This window comes from Callorhinus ursinus, unplaced genomic scaffold, assembly GCF_003265705.2.
Source record: "Callorhinus ursinus isolate GAN/ISIS: 27379988/994484 unplaced genomic scaffold, GSC_fseal_2.0 scaffold5, whole genome shotgun sequence".
In the NCBI taxonomy this organism is placed as follows: domain Eukaryota; kingdom Metazoa; phylum Chordata; class Mammalia; order Carnivora; family Otariidae; genus Callorhinus; species Callorhinus ursinus.
This window is the reverse complement of record NW_027397067.1, coordinates 5,701,365-5,712,670: the sequence shown is the minus strand read 5'-3', so window position 1 is coordinate 5,712,670 and position 11,306 is coordinate 5,701,365.

The window sequence follows — 11,306 nt, the reverse complement described above, 5'->3', positions numbered from 1 at the left end:
GTTGGCTAATTGAATTTAAATTAAAAAAAATACTAATCCTCCAAAATTGTCTTCTAAGAAATGACAACAAAATATGATTGATAATGATACTTAACACCAACAGACCTGGGATAAAGAGACACCTGATATCAGGTCATCTCTGAAGACGATCCGGATAAAGAAGTACAAGGAGGAAATGTCCGAACTCAGGACATCTGCTCTCAGAGAATGTCAGGTTGCAGACATGAGTTCCCACCAACTGAGCATTTCTGTTGACCTCTTCATACCAGCTGGATATGACAATGCCATCACATTTATTTGATAAAAATGCTGTTTTATAATGAGACAAAAATGAATGTCATATTCTTGTGAGCTGAGCTGTGAAAGTGGGCATCAATTTTTAATGTGCTTGACAAGAAGTCTCTTTGACATTGTTGTCGAAAACCGATCTCTGTGTTTTCAGGAGAAAACATAACACCACGACTGAGTTTGGGATAAAGGGGAACAGTAGCTTTATGGCTTTGCCAGGGAAAGGAGGTTGCAGCAGGCTGTGACCCTCAAAAAACTGCAAGCTCTCCCAGAGGAAGAGGCTGGGGGGCTTATAGGGAAATACAGGATCTAGCCAGTTTTGGCAGGAATTGGGTAGGTGCTGCCAGCCTCAGTATTTTTCAGGGTCCTACCGGTTTCCTGAAACAAAGGGCTAAGAAGGGAAGAGGGGAGGTTTGCAGAAGAGAGGAAAAAGGTTACTTAAAAATAGAGCTTTGTTGAATCATTAGTGCAGCCATTTTGATTTTTGTTCAACTTTATGCTTTTAAGCAGTTTCTATATGATCACAGGACATGCTTTCTCTCCTTGAAACCTGGCACTGCAGGAGGGGAGCACAACTGATGGGGTTGATGGCCGTCTTTACCCTAAGTGTGAGGCTTATTGGAATTTTAAGTTAATAAACAAGATTTGGAAGCAAGGGAAATAGCCCACAAGGTAATTCAGAATCCTAATAAAGTTATAACCTTCAGAGGCCCCTCTTTAAATCCCATTGCTCATAATGTTACTTAGCACCTCTGCAAAAGTCCAAAGTAAAAATGCCCTTATGATCTCAAATGTGGAAAACTGGCATTTGCTACTCAATAGGTTCTTCTAAAGGTAAATATCAGACATCACTGCTAACTTGGGTTAAACTCATTTAGGTACATTTAGAATTTCACTTCAATAATCAAAGCCTTAAAATGATTTAACAGTATATTCTAGCTTTGACTGTAATGCACATATTTTATAGATTTTAAATACTATTATATATGGTATTTTACAAAAGTAATAGGAGAATGAATAAGAATTTAAAGAAAAATACTCACTGATTCCATCAGTCTCTGGTACATAAGGGCACTTAATAGCATTTGTTGAATAAATACATTTTGCACAACATAAATTAATTTATGGGCTCCTAATGTAGTCTAGCTGTTGCCCACTGTGGCATGGTCTAAATACATCATCTCGATATTGAGTCACTTCTGATGGAATCACTTTTTACATATGTCTGTGTTAGCCAGGGTTTTTAATTACAAACATCTACATCCTCTCTGGCTAGTTTAAGCTGAAAGAGATTTATTTATTTATTTATTTATTTATTTATTTATTTATTTATTTAAGATTATTTATTTATTTGACAGAGAGAGAGAGAGAGAGAGAGAGCGAGCGCACAAGCAGGGGGAGTGGCAGGCAGAGAGAGAGGAAGAAGCAGGCTGTCCATGGAGCAGGGAGCCTGATGTGGGGCTCCATCACAGAACCCTGAGATCATGACCTGAGCCAGAGGCAGATGCTCAAATGACTGAGCCACTCAGGTGCCTCTAAGCTGAAAGGAATTTAATGAAAGGATTTTAGATGTATCACTGTATCATTAGGTAGCCTGGAAGTAACCTCTAGGAGAAGGATCCAGGAAAAACATGAGAAACGAAGCAGCAGTGTTGCCTAAGAAAATCATTCCTGTTACAGCCCTTATCAGTTGGCTAGGGCTGTTATAACAAGGCAGATTTATTTTCTCATGGGTCTGGGGGTTAGAAATCTGAGATCAAGGTGTTGGAATGGTTGGTTTCTCCTCAGGCCTCCCTCCTTGGCCCGTAGACAACAGTCTTCTATGGTGTCCTCACATGGCTGCTCATTTGTACCTGTTAATGTCCCCATGGCTCTTTGTGTGTCCACATTTCCTCTTTTTTTATTTTTAAATTTGTTTTGACAGAGAGAGAGAGAGTGAGAGCACAAGTAGGGGGAGCAGCAGAGGGAGAGGGAGAGCACACTCCCCGCTGAGCAAGGAGCCCAATGTGGGGCTCAATCCCAGGATCCTGGGATCATGACCTGAGCCAAAGGCAGATGCTCAAACAACTGAGCCACCCATGCGCCCCCATGTTTCCTCATATAAGGACCCCAGTCAGATTGGATTGAGGTCCATCCTAATGGCCTCATTTTACCTTAATCAATTCTTTAAAGACCCTATCTCCAAATCAAGGTCCTGGGTAATAGGGCTTCAACCTATAATTTGAGGGGGACACAGCTGAACCTGTGTCAGTAGTCTTTACCCAGCGCTAGAAGCTACTGGTTACGTTAGCTCTCAGGATTTCACTTTCTGGCAACTGACTCTGCTGCCAGCACCAGTGCCTGCCAGATACCCCACAACAGAAACCATTAGACAAGGAAGGGAGAGAAGCAAGGGAAAGATGTGGGCTCCACTGGGATCTGGCTGCAGTCTGATCCCATGGGAAGCTCTGCAGCATTAAGACCCCTACAGTTAGTCCACTTCAGGTGGGAGGTGGGGCTTGCCTTACAAATTCCCATGTCAGTCAGTCCTTTGCTTTGAGCCACCTCCATGGCGAAGGCTTAATATCTCCAAGGCCTTTCTGAGAAAGGCTGAAGATGTTCTGAAGCAATCTGTGAGCTGGTAGCAGCCAACACTCCCAGCAGCTGGGGAACAGATGCCCTGTCCACGTTAAGGCAGAGTACCAACCCCGTCCACTCTATCATGTTTGTCTCATGCAATAAAAAGTCAGGGGTGGGGGGCTGGCTGTTTATAGCTGGTGAGATGGATTCAGACTCTCTCCATAATTTACCACTCTTAGCTTGTAGACCCCCATGTGAAGATGAAGCTACTGCACTTGGAGGCACTAAGCTTGCATTCCAGGGAGAAAGAAGGTGAGAAGGGAAATGAGGGTGATGGCAAAGTGCAGAAGGAAAACAAGAACTATTCACATTTAAAAGCCTTCGAACTTCTGCTTATGTATCTTGTGCCAGAATGAGGGAAGCTGGCCACTCCCAGGTGCAAAGGTTTTTAGCCTTATCTCCACAGTCAAGGGAAGGAGGGCAAGGGGGGTGTGCAAGACTCCTGGGTGGCCGACCCATGGGGTACCTCGTCCAGGATTCTCCTACTTCATAATGCTGTTTTGCACCAAAAGTCTTGAAAGTTTGTAGGCTCCAAGTCTCTGTGGCCTGAGATATAAAGAAATAAGACAGTTTCCTCCAGTATGAGTGGACTTAATTTAGAATTGATTCTGCCAGTAGGAGCTCCTTGTTTCTGTACAATTTTGTCTTTAGATTTCTTAAAAGCACAACTACAAGGGGATCTTCATTCAAATGAGCAGATGCTTAGTGACAATTTTAGGAACTGATGTTGGCAGATGTAAATATTTCTCTGGGGAGTTGTTAAGCTTCCTTAACAGTTAGATGTAAGGCCTTCCTGGCAAAATCTCATTCATTTAAGAATTTTCACCTGCATTATGAAATCCTGCTCCTTATTCCTCTCTCAGCCAAGGGATTTGTTTGAAAAAGGCTGTCAATCTTCTTAGAACATCTTTTTTTTTTAAAAGATTTTATTTATTTATTTGACAGAGAGAGACACGGTGAGAGAGGGAACACAAGCAGGGGGAGTGTGAGAGGGAAAAGCAGGCTTCCTGCCGAGCAGGGAGCCCTATGCGGGGCTCGATCCCAGAACCCTGGGATTATGACCTGAGCCGAAGGCAGATGCTTAACGACTGAGCCACCCAGGTGCCCTTCTTAGAACATTTTTGTCAGGTGGGCTAAAAGTGAGCTAAACATCTAATGATGGCAGATGGTTTGACTTTTCCTGCAAATATTAAAGAAAAGAAAAAGCCAGTACCAGGTAAATTTTCTTGATGAGTTTTCTTCAAGGGAAAAACTTTGATGGACTATATTTTACCTTTTGTCAGCCTCATTATCAGAATCAAATCAGAGTTGATTCCCTTGCAAAATAATGTCACTATAAAAAGTGGTGGCAGGGCTCCTGGGTGGCGCAGTTGGTTAAGCATTTGACTCTTGGTTTCAGTTGGGTCGTGATCTCAGGGTGGTGAGATCTAACCCCGAGTTGGGCTCCGTGCTCAGCGCAGCGTCTGCTTAAATTTGTCTCTTCTTCTCCTTCTGCCCCTCCCCCCAGCACTCGCACATGCGTGCTCTCTCTCTCTCAAATAAAAAAATGAATCTTAAAAGAGTGGTGGCCTTTGGATTTTGTGAAAAAGAGCCCTGCTGAGAACATGCTTGCCACATTAGCAGAGAAGCTTTGAGCGTGGGCAGAGTTGTGGCTTTGCAACAAAGCATTTCATTTCATCTTTTATTTCGAATTGTGATAAATAAACATTACAATTTTAACCATGTTATGAGTATAGTTCAGTGGCATTAAGTACACTTACGTTGTTGTGAGACCATCAACACCATCGATCTCCTGAATCCGTGGACAACTACCAATCTGCTCTCCGACTCTATGAATTTGACAATTTTAGGTACCTGAAATAAGTGGAATCATATATTTGCCCTTTTGTGTCTGGCTTAATTCACTTAGCATAATGTTCTCGAGGTTCACTCATGTTGTAGCACGTGACAGACTTTCCTTCTTTTTTAAGGTTGAATAGTATTCTATTGTTTGGCCATACCACATTTTGCTTATTCATTCATGCATCATTGGACATTCAAGTTGCATAAAGTGTTGTACTTTGAAAGAACATTAGCTTTAAGAGAGACGGGGGTTCCCATATCTCCCTCTTCCTGTGCCCTCTCTGAAATCCCTAGCTGGGTCTTGACTTGCTGGGAAGCTTGTGGGGCCAGCGTGGAGGGTTGGTCAAATGACGCTTGGTGAATATCCTCCTGAGAGTTTGCTCCATACAATAAATTCCTAGAAGGCATTGCACTGGTTAGTGCTGCTCGAATAACAGATAGCTTCAGCACCATTTGGGGGCTTCCTGGGCATAAAGTTCCCTAGCCTCACCCCAGACCCACCTAATGGATGCTCTGAAAGTGGGTCAAGGAGTCCATGTTTTTCCAAGCCCCCGGTTAGTTCTGTGCACTTTGAAGCTTGAGAAGCTCTGTGTTAAGGGAAAGGAGGTATGGGGAAAGGGTGCCTGATTAGAGCTGGAGGAAGGGGCCGAGCTTGGAGCAGGGGCATAGTGGTGGCCAACCTTCCAGATTTGCTGGGCAGCGGAGGATTCCCCGGGACTTGGGCTCTCAGTGTTAAAACTGGGAAAGTTCTTGTAGACCTCTGTAGCCAACTGCCCTCGCTATGGGGGTGTTTGGAAGCATGTGTGTTTGTGAGTGTGTGTGTTTGTGAGCATGTGTTTGTGAGTGTGTGCTGTGAGCATGTGTTTGTGAACTTGTGTGTGTTTGTGGTTGGGTGTATTTGTGAATGTGTGTGCATTTGTGACTATATGTGATCATGTGTTTGTGAGCCCGTGTGTTGTGAGCATGTGTGTCTGTAAGCATGTGTGTTCACGTATGTGTGTTTGTGAGTCTGAATGTGACGCGGAGCTCTGGGAGGCAGCAGCCTTGGTAATGGATTCCGAGCTTCAGGAGCCCACGCCTTTAGCACAGCATGGAGGAAACAAAAGTTCTGTCTGGATCCTTCTCCATTTGACAACTCCCAACTGTGCTCCCTCACCTTGGGTGTGGCCTTCTCAGAGTGACCTGCAAGACTGACCCTCAGGCTCATGAGCTGATATCTCACGGCACTTAGCACATGAGTGGGCCTCTCACCGTACCTCCATTCCCCTGAGCTCCTGGAGTGCAGGGCTGGGCTGCACAGTTGTGGTGTTCCCGATACCTTGCACACTGCCTAACACATACTCTAAATGGCAGCAATCAAATAAATAGTCAAGGTCTATAAGAGGAAAATGTAGAAGAATATGCATTATCCCCACTCCCGTGGAAAACACAACCTTGCAAATTATTTCTAGAAATTTCTTTAGGTATTCCCTCCTTTCTTTCTACTCCTTTTTATATCAATCAAAAAAAATATCTACTATGTCCAGAGACTATGCTGGACACACTCATGTTCTCATATGACTTGAAGAGACTCATTACATTCACTGAGGTGAGTAAAGGTATTCAAACTGATTGCTGGGAGCCATCTAGATAGACTTAATATTTTTCTTTTTTTTTTGTCATAGAGATTTGAAGTTCTTTCCTTTTAAATTTCACAGAATTTGTCAGAAACACAAATCTCCAAGAAAATCAAAACACAAAAGACTTCATTAAGGGAAATGTAGATGGCAGTAAAATTGACATTGGGATCTACTCTGTTTTCATAAAGTTGTAACTAACCAGATTGAATTCCTTTTGGTCCTGAGCTTGTATGTGAGTATTGAAGGCCATACCTGGGATCGAAGATGTGTACTGCCAGCTCTCATTGATTTGGCCAACATTTTGAAGTTATTGGATGTTATTAACGATTAGGAGAATCACTTTCCTGGGGCTAGTGGCTTCTAGATTTCTCAAGAGTAATAATGAGCTACACTTTATTGATGACTTTCTATTTGTCAGGTGCTTTTTTTTTTTTTACTAGGTGCTTTACCCACAGTGTTTAAGACATCCTCACTGAGGCTTGCAAGGTATGTCTGCATTTCTGGATGAGCCATCTGGGCTCAGAGAGGTGGAGACTTCTCCACAACACCCCCATGCAGTGGAAGTGAAGGAGGAGCCAGGCTCTGACTATGAGACCACTTTATAAGCAGGGGACAGTAGGCCTTAAGAAGGAGTAGTGTCTGGGCACAAACCAGTCATACCAGTGCAAATGCTTACTACAGCTCTGTATTGCCAATCACACACTCAAATACTACCCATTCACTTTCCCCCAATTCCCTAACTCAGACTGTACCCTCCTAATTCTCTAACTCAGACTGTACCTTCCACAAGGGTAGTCTCTTGGGTGGTCCGCCCACCACACCTCCTTTCTGTGCTCCCCAGGACACATGCCTCCTTGTCAGCTGCACCATCAGGGCCCTGGTGGCAGGGCGGTGTGCAGGGAGCATGCTCAGTGTAAAACCCACCTTCCCGTCTTGGTCACTTATTAGCATGGTCATACTTCTTATTAGCTGTGTGACCTGGGCAAGTCACTTAACTCCATGGTAGCTCAGTCTCTCCATCAGTTAAGTGGGGATGATGATGGTGATGGTGATAGTGCCTCTCTCATAGGGTTGTTTTATATGTGACTGCATTAATCCTTCTATGGTACTTAGAGCAGTAGCTAGCACATAGAAAGCATGATATTTCTGAAACTGGGATATGCATCTTATGATCAAAAGTGCATCACAGTTTAACTAGAAGGATGTTTTCTTAGTGGTCTAAAAATTAAGGGTGTTTTAAAAAAACAAAGTCTCTTAGATTTGACAAAGCAAGTGGGTTTGTTAAATAATATTCATAAGTCTTGCTTTTCTTATCCATTAAGAAACTTCCCACATTAAGCCAGTTTTTTTCATCTTGCCCTTCTTTGAAACCCTTTAGGATGTATGGGTTGAAAAGAAATGAGGGGGGATGCGTTACTCAGTTAACAACTTTATAGAGCACATAATTTGTTTTATGACCACATCATTCTTTTATCACTCTGCAGCTTGGCCCGTGCTTTCTCTTTTGTTAGAATGAAATTCCCTCATTGGGAACTTCTACTCAGCCTTTTTCCTACAGGTTAGATGCCATCTTCTTGGGGAGGCCTTCACTGACATCCTCAGAAGGATTCATGTCCTTGTCAGCACCCCTTTTTTTAAAAGTTTTTATTTATTTATGTATTTGAGAGAGAGAGTGAGAGAGAGCACAAGAGGGGTTGGGGGCAGAGGGAGAAGCAGACTCCCCACTGAGCAGGGAGCCTGATGTAGGACTCATCCCAGGACCCCGGGATCATGACCTGAGCTGAAGGTAGACGCTTAACTGACTGAGCCACGCAGGCACCCCCTTGTCAGCATCTTGTATGCATTTCTACCATAGTACTTTTTAGTTGCTCATTTACTAGCAATTTTATCTCACTGTTTTCTGTATATTTGAGTACATCCCCTTGGTTCTACTAAGCACCTGGAGGAAGGCATGCAAGTTTCACATTCATGTTTGTGTCTATAACCTCAGCACTGTCTTGGCATATACTTATTTTCAATACATGTCTGTCAAATTAGTAAAGAGTTAACACACCAACTGGCTATTCTGTAACATCAGGAACCCAGAATCTCAATTTTCTTTTCTAAAGCATTAGATGATTAGACCTATTGATTCTTGTCTTCTTCCAGGAAAGAACAGTTCCTGCCCTCTCCCCCTGCCCAAACCACCCAGGTAAAACTCTATAAGAATTTTTTCCCCCTGAGAATCCCTTTGTTTTTTACCTCAAACCATAATATAGTTTTCATGGTTTTCTATAATGATGGCATAGAATGATATGAAGAAATATGTATATTCCCACAGCTAGATCCTTTTATGAGCAATTTACGTTTTGAAATTTAATAAACTGAGATTTCAAATTTGTCAGGAGCTTGTTAATAATTCACAACAGAAAGAAATAAGTACTTCCCCCCCACCAGAAATCATTTAACTAATGATTTAGATATTCCTTAAAATTTACAATTAAAAACTAAAAGTGGGGCTCCTTGGTGGCTCAGTCAGTTAAGTGTCCGACTCTTGATTTGGGCTCAGGTCATGATCGCAGTGTTGTAAGATTGAGCCCCACATCAGGTGTGGAGCCTGCTTAAGATTCTCTCTCTCCCTCTGCCCCTCCCCCACCTCTCCCTCCCTCTCTAACAAAAAAAGAGGAAAAAGAAAAACTAAAAGCAATAGTACTTTGACAAAAATGTGTTAAATATGCAAATAAGAAAAAAAACAGTAAAAAAGTTTTGTTCAATCAACTGATTTATAATTCCATGCACTTAAATAGCAGAAGAGTATGTTAAATAACAAAAATTCAATGCAATAAATTTTAAAGATGTAATTGGCTTTATTAATCAACTTACCCATCAGGCAGCATCCCATCCAGCAAGTAGACGGGAGCTCCAAAGAGCTACAGAAAAGGAAAGGTTTTTTCAAAGGTAGAAAGGAAGTGGAAAAAAAAGGAAATTATTAGCAAAGAATCCATTATTTTAGGGAAGGTCACCCTCCCAAGGAAAATAAGGGGTCTATCAGTAATTTATAGTGCTGACCAGGAAATTTCCATGTTGACTGGTTAAAGGTTACATTTCTAGGGGGCTGAAACTATAGTCAGGTTAGGTATTAAGTTTTGGTTTATTGACCTGGGGCCTTAATCTAGGTGATGCCACTTTGGTCTTGTGGTTTTCTTTTTAACAAGTAACTTGAGAGCTTTCAACCATCTTCCAAAGATACAAACTTTAAAAGTTGTGAAATGCTAGGGGCACCTAGTTGGCTCAGTCAGAAGAGCATGTGACTCTTGACCTTGGTCCTGAGTCCAAGCACCATGTTGGGTGTAGAGATTACTTCAATAAATAAAAACCTAATTTTTTAAAAGTTTTTATTTAAATTCTAGTTAGTTAACATATAGTGTAATATTGGTTTCAGGAGTAGAATTTAGTGATTCCTAACTTACATATAACACCCAGTGTTCATCACAAGTGCCTTCCTTAATGCCCATCACCCATTTAGTCATTCCCCATTCCCCTCCCCTCCATCAACCCTCAGTTTGTTCTCTATAGTTAAGAGTCACTTATGGTTTGTTTCCCTCTCTTTTTTCTTTCCCTTCCCTATGTTCATCTGTTTTGTTTCTTAAATTCCACATATGAGTGAAATAATATTGTATTTGTCTTTCTCTGACTGGCTTATTTTGCTTAGCATAATACACTCTAGCTCCATCCACATTGTTGCAAATGGCAAGATTTCTTTTTTTGATGGCTGAATAATATTCCATTGCATATATACACTACATCTTCTTTATCCATTCATCAGTCGCTGGACATTTGGGCTGTTTCCATAATTTGGCTATTGTTGATAATGCTGCTATAAATATCGGGGTGCATGTGCCCCTTTGAATCAGTATTTTTGTATACTTTGGGTAAATACCTAGTAGTGCAATTGCTAGGTCATAGGGTAGTTCTATTTTTAACTTTCTGAGCAACCTTCATACTGTTTTCCAGAGTGGCTGCACCAGTTTACATTCCCACTAACAGTGTAAGTGGGTCCCCTTTCTCCATATCCTCGCCAACATCTGTTTTTTCCTGTGTTATTAATTTTAGCCCTTTTGACCTGTGTGAGGTGGTATCTTATCGTGGTTTTGATTTGTGTTTCCCTGATAATGAGTGATGTTGAGCATCTTTTCATGTGTCTGTTAGCCATCTGTATGTCTTCTTTGGAAAAATATCTACTCCTGTCTTCTGCCCATTTCTTACTGGATTATTTGTTTTTTGGGGGGGTGTTGAGTTTGATAAGTTCTTTATAGATTTTGAATACTCACCCTTTATCAGATATGTCATTTGCAAATATCTTCTCCCATTCTGTAGGTTGCCTTTTAGTTCTGTTGATGGTTTCCTTTGCTGTGCAGAAGATTTTTATTTTGATGAAGTCCCAATAGTTAATTTTTGCTTTTGTTTCCCTAGCCTCTAGAGATGTGTCTAATAAGAAGTTGCTATGGCCAAGGTCAAAGAGGTTGTTGCCTGTGTTTTCCTCCAAGATTTTGATGGTTTCCTGTCTCACAGTTAGGTCTTTCATCCATTTTGAATTTATTTTTGTGTATAGCGTAAGAAAATCATCCAGTTTCATTCTTTTGCACATAGCTGTTCAGTTTTCCCAACACCATTTGTTGAAGAGACGGTCTTTTTTCCATTGGATACTCTTTCCTTCTTTGTCAAAGATTAGTTGACCGTTTAGTTGTGGGTCAATTTCTGGGTTTTCTATTCTGTCTCATTGGTCTATGTTACCTGTAAAGTTGGTGTTCCCAGGATTTTTCTCTGTTCCTTTTTTTTTTTTAAGATTTTGTTTATTTATTTGAGAGAGAGAGTGAGTGAAAGAGAGAGCACAAGCTAGGGGAAGGGCAGAAGGAGAGGGAGAAGCAGACTCCCCACTGAGCAGGGACCCCCCCCCCT